Below are 8,280 nucleotides of genomic sequence, written 5' to 3' on the forward strand. Positions count from 1 at the left end.
ATGGTCGAATATGATCAAAGGCAGAGCATTGTATCAAAGTGTGATACTCAGACTCGCGAACTTGTTTAGGGCAAAGTGTGCATAACCGACCACTCTCATCACTTGTACCCCAACGCCCTGTTTCACATCGCAATGCATGTGAGCTAAGTCGCATGGAAGCAATGGTTCGAATGGCAGATAACGGTATGGGCTCTAACATGTATGGATGTGTACGATTTCCCCGTTCCGCCAAGAATATGGTTTTGTAGTTAGGTGCAACATGTGTAGTATAATGTGTGAAGCGTGAGCCTCCACATTTGTCCCATGTCATGATACATTGGCGTTGCAAAAATGCCTCATTTACAGAGGAATCTAATGATGCATCATGAAGCAAGTGTCTCGCATCCCATCTACCAAACCATTTTTCTATATCTTGCATCCAACCGGAACACAAAATTTTGCTTTTATGCGTCTTTTGGATCTTTTTGCTTGCTTCCCACGCAATTCTAGGAAGTCGATGTGAGGGACTTTTTTGAACCTTAAGCATGTATTCAACAACCCTTTCCATGGCCATGATCTCAATGGGAAGCGATCCCGTCTCAAGGAGGAGGAGGGTGTAGGGCGTTTGTTTCTTAACTTGTAGAAACTTGGTAAGAAAATGCTTTTGGACATTTTCAAACTCTTTCCACATAGACTTAGGGGTGCTACCGCCCCATACTTCCACCCCATAGAGAAGAACTGGTGTCACCAAAGTGTCAAAAAGATATTTCTTGAGGACCCAACACTTAATATCTCCAAGATTGCATGTGTTCTCAAATGCATAGTATGCTCGTTTGCCCGCCTCTAAGCGGTGTGTAGCACATTCATTCCATCTATGATTTGAAGGAACTTCAAGGCCAAGATATTTGAAGCTTTCCACACATTCAAGTGGCTCATTGTTGTACATAATGCATGGTTTATCTCTTTTTTGGCTCTTCACAAGCATAATCTTTGTTTTAGAGCTATTGACACTTAATTTAGTATGCATGCAAAATTTTTCCAATGCCTTCATAAGCTTTTGTGCATCTCCTAAAGTATTTGCAAAAAGCACTACGTCATCTGCATATAGCAAAAGCATAATCACAACATTCCCAATGGCAACTTCTTCAACACATTCTTCCTTTGCAAACTTGGTAACCATTTCTTCCAATTCATCAATGCATAGACCAAATAGTGTTGGTGAGAGTGGGCATCCTTGCTTAACACCAATAGTGCTTTTGAAAAAATCTGAAAGTTTATCTTTCATGCGCACACAACATATAACCTTCTCATAAATTCGGGAAATTGCAAGCATATATTCACTTGGCACCTCAAGTTCTTCCATTCGCCTCCAAAGATGCTCACGAGGTACCATATCAAAAGCTTTCTTGAAGTCTACAAAGCAACAATATAAACCTTTACCTCTAAGGCGACTTTCCTCCATTAATACTCGAAGGGTGATAAGGTGATCAATGGTGCTATGGTGTTTCCGAAAGCCAGCTTGTCCATAAGCTCTCTTACCACTTTTTTCAGCCCATACACTTATCTTTGATTCCATTATACATCCAAATAGTTTTGCCATTAATGAGCCAACCATGATGGTTCGATAATTGTTTACATTATTTATATCTCCACCTTTATGTAAAGGTTTGATCCAATTTGTAGTCCAATCGTACGGCATACCATGTTGCAATGCATCATTAAACATATCGCTTATCCATATATGTGCTTCCTTTCCCGTCCATTTGAGCATTTCAGCCTTTATACATTGAAGATCGCTTGCCTTTCGAGAGGCCAATTTCTTAAGTCCTATGCATATATCTTCAATTGTAAAGAAGGAAGGCATATGTGAAAGAGAACCATAACACATCATCTTTCCGGCAAGAGATAACTCATATAAATTCTTACAATGCATAGACAAGTTGTGAAGAGTTAAGTCACCATAACTCTCAACACGTTTTCCCTTTAGATTTCCCCAAAATTTAGCACATGCATGTGCTTTCTCTTGCGTTTGGATAAATTGTTGAGTAACTTCCCATATTCTTCTCTTTCTTTGAATAAGCCTTTTATACTCATGCAAATGCTTTTGGTAATTCTCTTTATCCTTAACTACATCCAAAACCATAAGGCACTTTCGAGCTTCACGACATTCTTTATCAAACCATTTTTTCCTAAGTTTCTTGGTGCATTTCCAAGATGTGCGGTTGGTCGAAAAACATTTGTTTGTACATGAGAGAATGACTTTCTTGAAAGCTTCCCATTTGCATTCTAGTGTGGCACCATGTTGTATCTTTGTCATTTGTAACATATCCTCAACCATCTTGGAATACATGGGTGCTCGCTTAAGGTTCATGCTCAAGTGCGGTTGTTTATTATCTTCAATAGCCTTCTCACAATCAAACCTATGCATACATTTGAGATCAATACATAAAGGCCTATGATCTGATTCCGGTGTCCATTCACCAAGTGAGAATTTATGTATACGATCCAAAATACCTTCGGAAAGTAGCACATAATCAATCACACTATTTCCGTTGTATTTTCTACATGTAAAACCATTAGTGTTGGGCCATAAGGAAATACCATTTGCAATAAGCAATCCGGTACTATTCCACATTTGTAGGAGTAGTTTCCCAAATTGGTCCGGATCTTTTTCATCGCTAGAAGAGCGGTTATACATTTGCATATCCTCTTGCATCCTTGAGATATGTGGCATGAAAGATTCTTGTGAATCAAGTTGGAAACTTCTTGTACGAGCATTCATGTCACCAAAGACAATAACTTCCCCTTTGGATTTGAAATAAGCAATATCATCTTCTAGATTGGCAAACGGTTGATCTTTATCCAAACAAGCATAAAAGTTAGAATCTTGATGAGGAATGTAACATCCAACAACAAAAGTGGGCAAATCATTAGGTGTTTCTATTTTGAGCCATATGTAGCATTTATTTTCATCATTTTTTATGATTGACACATATTTCTCTATTTCCTTCTTAATCAAACATGCCACCCCTCCTTGTCCTCTTCTTTGTCTTGGATTTTTCTTCCATATCAAAGAGTGTACATTATAGTTTCCTAAACCTTGAATCCTTTGAGTATCATGCTCCCATGTTTCAACAAGAAGTGTGATATCCGAGTCATTGGTGAACTCCTCTATGCCAAATCCCGCATTCCATGGGTATCCATTGCAATTCTAAAAGCATAGTCGTAAAAGGCGTGGGTTAGTCTCATAGATCACGTGTCCCTATTTGCCTACATTTCCATCTTTAGGCACATCCTTAACCTTGTTTTTCAATCTTTCTTCATATGCTTTACGACGAGCATTTTGTTGTGAGATAGTACGATCTTCACTCACAAAGCATTGTGTACCTTTGAGGTATACCCAACTATTTTCGAGTATGATCCGCCGCTTTGTATCATCTGTCATTGTGCATACAATAGGCCTTTCTCCGGAGCGAGTAACACCATGTTTCCCAACTCGGTGTGCCCCATATACATTCACATCTGACATCCCATAATGCATGCTAAAAAATTCACCAATGGCCTTTCCAAGGGATGTGGGTGTTTCCATACTCTCTTCTTTAATCCCACGGATGACAATGTTCTTTGATCGTCGTTCGCGTTCTTTCAATTCTCGGACATCTATGCTTTCTATATTCTTCTCTTGATGCATCACATGCATATTAGATGAGTTTGATAACACATCCCCACCACATACATCTGCCCATGACTTCGTTGTACATACATTTTTCATCTCACTTACATCCCGCCTCATCGTATCCAATTTTTCTTCTTTTAATGCTTCCTTTAACTCAATCTTGTTAAGGCGCTCATTTGTTTCAAATGAAGCTCTTTTACATTCTTGAATCTCTTCTTGAAGTTTTGCAACCACTTGTTTAAGACTTTCATTCTCAATGACAACACTTTGGAGCTTAGTATTCTCTTTCATTAACATCCTAATCTCTTCACCTTGCTTGTTTATGGTTTCTTGAAGAGAAATCAAGTGACTCATAAGCATTTTGTCCATTGCATTAGAATCGAGATTTGTTGGTGATCTCGGCTCATTATCAATCATACCCCCAAACTTTGCGGTGGTTTTACGAGTATTTGCCATTGTAGGGACAAACCGTACGGGAAAAGAGAGACAAAGAGGGAAGGAGAGAGAATGTACCTTTCACTCGATTTAGGGCTTCAAAATCTACCTTCCGTTTGAGGAACCGTGGGGCAAAGATGGCTGCGGATGAAAATGCTCATAACTTCTCGCCACGGTAACGGAATTCAGTAAATGAACATTCTTTAGAAAGCTCTCTCAAAGAGCTTTCCAACGAGCTATAGAACGTAGAAAACGATGGCCGGAGTGAACTTACAGAGAGCTTTGAAAGAGAGAGAGAGAGAGAGAGAGAGAGAGAGAGCGTTACCGATTATAATCAGTATATACTACCCTTGTAGTTGCTCTATTCAGTAATCGATACATGTACTTTTTGGGTCAAACTTTGTGCCTATCTCGTCTTAACCTTATTTCTAATTTTGTTATCTAACATATGAAATCGTGAGCACAAATAGGTTATAGCCGATTCTTGGAGGGTCCACCCCCCGCAAGGTGTAAAGTTTCAGCCCTGCTATGCCGTGCCCTAGTCTCTCACGCGACCACAATTCCTTGACCCTATTATTTTGGAAAAGTAATCGAAGGTATTCCTTCAATAGGGAGATAACACAATTTGGCACGCCCGATTCACACTGTGAGGTCACAACAAACAACACGTAGAAGAACTCCTAGTTGCCATAATGACGCCCACCCGTGACACACGTTCTCGGCTACCATCCCGCCGAGCCTCACTAGTTGAGGGCATCTCCGACTCAACCCTCACGCCGAAAACGTCACCAGAGCATTCCGCATCGTGCCACTCCCCGTTGCCGGCCCTAGACGCTCAGCCGACTGTGGGCTCCAACCCTGTTTCGCCTCGTAGCCCCCCTGGAGTCAACCAAGCCGAATACAACCCCTTTTCAGCATTACCCGAAGATCCAGAATTCAACACCATGCCATATCCATATCAACATTACACGGATGACCCCGACGCAGAATCACACATCAGAACCTTCTTTGTCGACATGACAAGCCAACCACTCGATGAAGCATCTGATAGCTACCGAGGCAAACTCGTCCAAAATCGTGGAGTTCACCTTGTCCCTCGATAGAACCGTCGTGCGCTAGTATTCTCAGCATGACCTGTGAGAATTTGCGACGTTTCAAGACATCTACAATCGATTCCTCGAACTATTCCATCGAGGGATACCCAAGCGAGAACTACTCTGCCAGTTCTACATAATCGCACAAGAGCCGAATGAAACGGTCTCCCACTTAACGATCCGCTTCCAGGATCTTTATGGCCTGCTTGCTCACGATGTATCCGCAAATCATCTAGAGGACACAGTCCTTGCAGGACTATGGGAGCCTCTTCGCACGACTTTAGCCTTAAACGATTGTCACAGAAAACAATCTATCAAGTGGTCGCATGCGTCCTTGCTTTGGATAGAGCTCAAACGAGTACCTCTTTTTCTATGAGTTCCCTCGAAAGTGCTTTACCAACACACAAAGAAACCCAATTCCGGCAGGCGATCCAATGCAAAACATGCTTGAATTCCAGCCACTCCGCCATGGATTGTGCTCTGCGACCACATTGCCCGATCTGCCACTCCCGAGCACACACGGTGGAGCACTATGAATATAATATGCTCAACCACACATCCATTGCCCCGGTACACCAAATTGAACCTCGTCACAATCGTCCTCGACAGGATAATCGTAATCGTCCGCCACCTCGATTTCCGAAAAACCTTCTTGTCGATCAAGTCCCTCACTCGGTAGCCAAACTCATCATCGGCTTATCCAAGGAATATGCATGGTCGGGACTTCAGATCGAATTTCTCTCTGTTGTCCTTTGCTACATGTACGTAGGCAAGACAACTGAACACCGTCAAATGCTGATAAGACACGTCTTTACCGGTTCATACTCTTTGTGGCGTGTCTCCGTCCAAGGGTGCTCAGTGTGATCTGTTTCTCACATAGGTCGCAATCATCAGCACCTCAACCCAAAACGTCTTGGACAACTTAGCATGTGCCAGCATGCTTTGGACCCTCTACATCACGGTCCGGTTCATGCTTTCAGCCAATCCATTCAATTATGGCGTCTTCAGCACAATAAATTCAAGCCGGATTCCTTTTGACTAGTAGTACTCCTTGAACTGCCCTTGGTACTCTCCACCCTTGTCGGCTAAAATTGTCTTTAGCTTCCGGTTGGTTTCTCTTTCCACTCTCGCGTGTAACTCCTTGAAGACGGTCAACACCTAATCCTTTATCTTAAGCGGTGAGACCCACAACTTCTGGTTATGGTCATCTATGAACATCACAAAGTACTGCGACCCAGCATGTGACTTCGTGTTCACCTGGCATACTGCGGTATGCACAAGCTCCAGCGGGGCATAATACCTCGATGGTGGTTAGGTTCGGAAAGAGGTTTGGTTTTGCTTGCCGGCCAAACAGTCGGTGCACTTCTCAAGCTACACGTCTTTCACATCCGGAATGAGGTTATCTTCGCCAAGTCTCTCCATTCCCTTCTGGCTCATGTGACATAACCTCTTGTGCCACAACTCACCGGCAGTGTCGGATACCACGTTCACTTCTTCCCGGCATATCTAGGCATGCATAAGGTATAACGTATTGTTCTTCTGAGCTCGAGCCACGATCAGACTCCCTTTGCCGAACTTCATGACTCCGTTCCGGATGCTACTCATGTAGCCTTCATCATCCAGCCGACTGACTGATAGTTGGCATTGTCGGTTCCTTTCTCCTTCCGGAAATGTCAACAATTCTTCTAGAAGTGCCCCGACTTTCCGCAATAAAAGCAAGTTGGCCTCCCCCTTGACTTCAACCTCATCCCGGATTTGTCCCGGTTTTGGGGGCTTCAATTTTGGCTTGTTCCCCGGTTATTGTCGTCTTTCGTAACCAAGGCCTTCGGATCGGTTCCAGATTCCCGGTCCTTCTGGAGACCTTATTCATCTAGCAAACTCAACTTTACTCTTGCCAGGGATAAGTGTTTCATTTCCGGCCTGGCATTGCCCAAAGTGACAAACAATGTCTCCCAACTATCCGGGAGGAAACCGAGCAACAATAATGCGAGTACCTCATCAGGTAAAGGTACTTCAAATGAGCTTGTTTGATTGATAAGCCCCTCGAAGACACGTATGTGTTCCGCCATACTAGAGTCGTCTTGGTATTAGAGCCTCACTAACTTCCATAATACTGAGACCCGATTCACACCATTCTTGTTTTCAAACATGATACCTATGTTCTCCTAGAGTTCATGAGCCTTACTCTCTTCATTGAAGTTGTTGTACATGCTCATATCGATGAAGCATCGAATATAGGTTGTTGTCTTCATGTGCATCACCTCCCAAGTTGGCACATCTATTTTGTCTGGTTTTGTGTCTCCAAACTGTATCGGCAATCAGAGATCTTTTACCACCAACATGTCCCTCATCTTCTACTTCCATACTGAAATAGTGCTCGGCCACAACCGAGTCTCAAACGCACGATGGAAGAAATAAATTTTTTTTATAACAATGCACTTATCAAGATAGAAGAGACGACACCATATGTTAACGTGGAAAACGCTAATAAGGGAAAAACCACAGGAGCCCACACACTCCAACTATTACTATAAGAGGAAGGATAGAAATAGGAGATTCAGAGGCAACGACCTCAAGCTCTATCTTTGCCTACCAGCGGTTACAACAGAAACGACTCTCTGTATCTCTTATTCTCTCTGTCTCTCTGTACAACAATAATGATGATCAAACACATAACAATTTTGCCTTAGTTATATTTATACTTATATAACTTTAGGACTATTCACAAATATGACCTCAACAGTCACGTCTGAACAAATTCACTAATATGTTCCTATTTGTTGGTTCATACTGGATCAGGCTAGACTCCTTCCAAATCTATCCGATCTGGCTTGTTTGGTTCTCATTTGGATCCCATCCTGAAGGACTTGTTTCCCAACACGGAAAAGATCAGATGACAGTGCCCTTGCAGGACCACCACTAATGGACTCCCAGAGCCCTACCGTGAAGCTCATTTCAAAGGGCGCCATGTACACGGTTTGATTATCGATGGTGGATCGGGGGTCAACGTCATTAGCGAGTCCACTTTCCAAGTTCTCGGCATTACTCAATAGGAACCATGCCGATTTTGGCTTTGAATGGCGGATACAAGTTCCA

This window comes from Azolla caroliniana, unplaced genomic scaffold, assembly GCF_043228905.1.
Source record: "Azolla caroliniana isolate FFs.n. ecotype wild unplaced genomic scaffold, voAzoCaro1.0.p SCAF_1, whole genome shotgun sequence".
In the NCBI taxonomy this organism is placed as follows: Eukaryota; Viridiplantae; Streptophyta; class Polypodiopsida; order Salviniales; family Salviniaceae; genus Azolla; species Azolla caroliniana.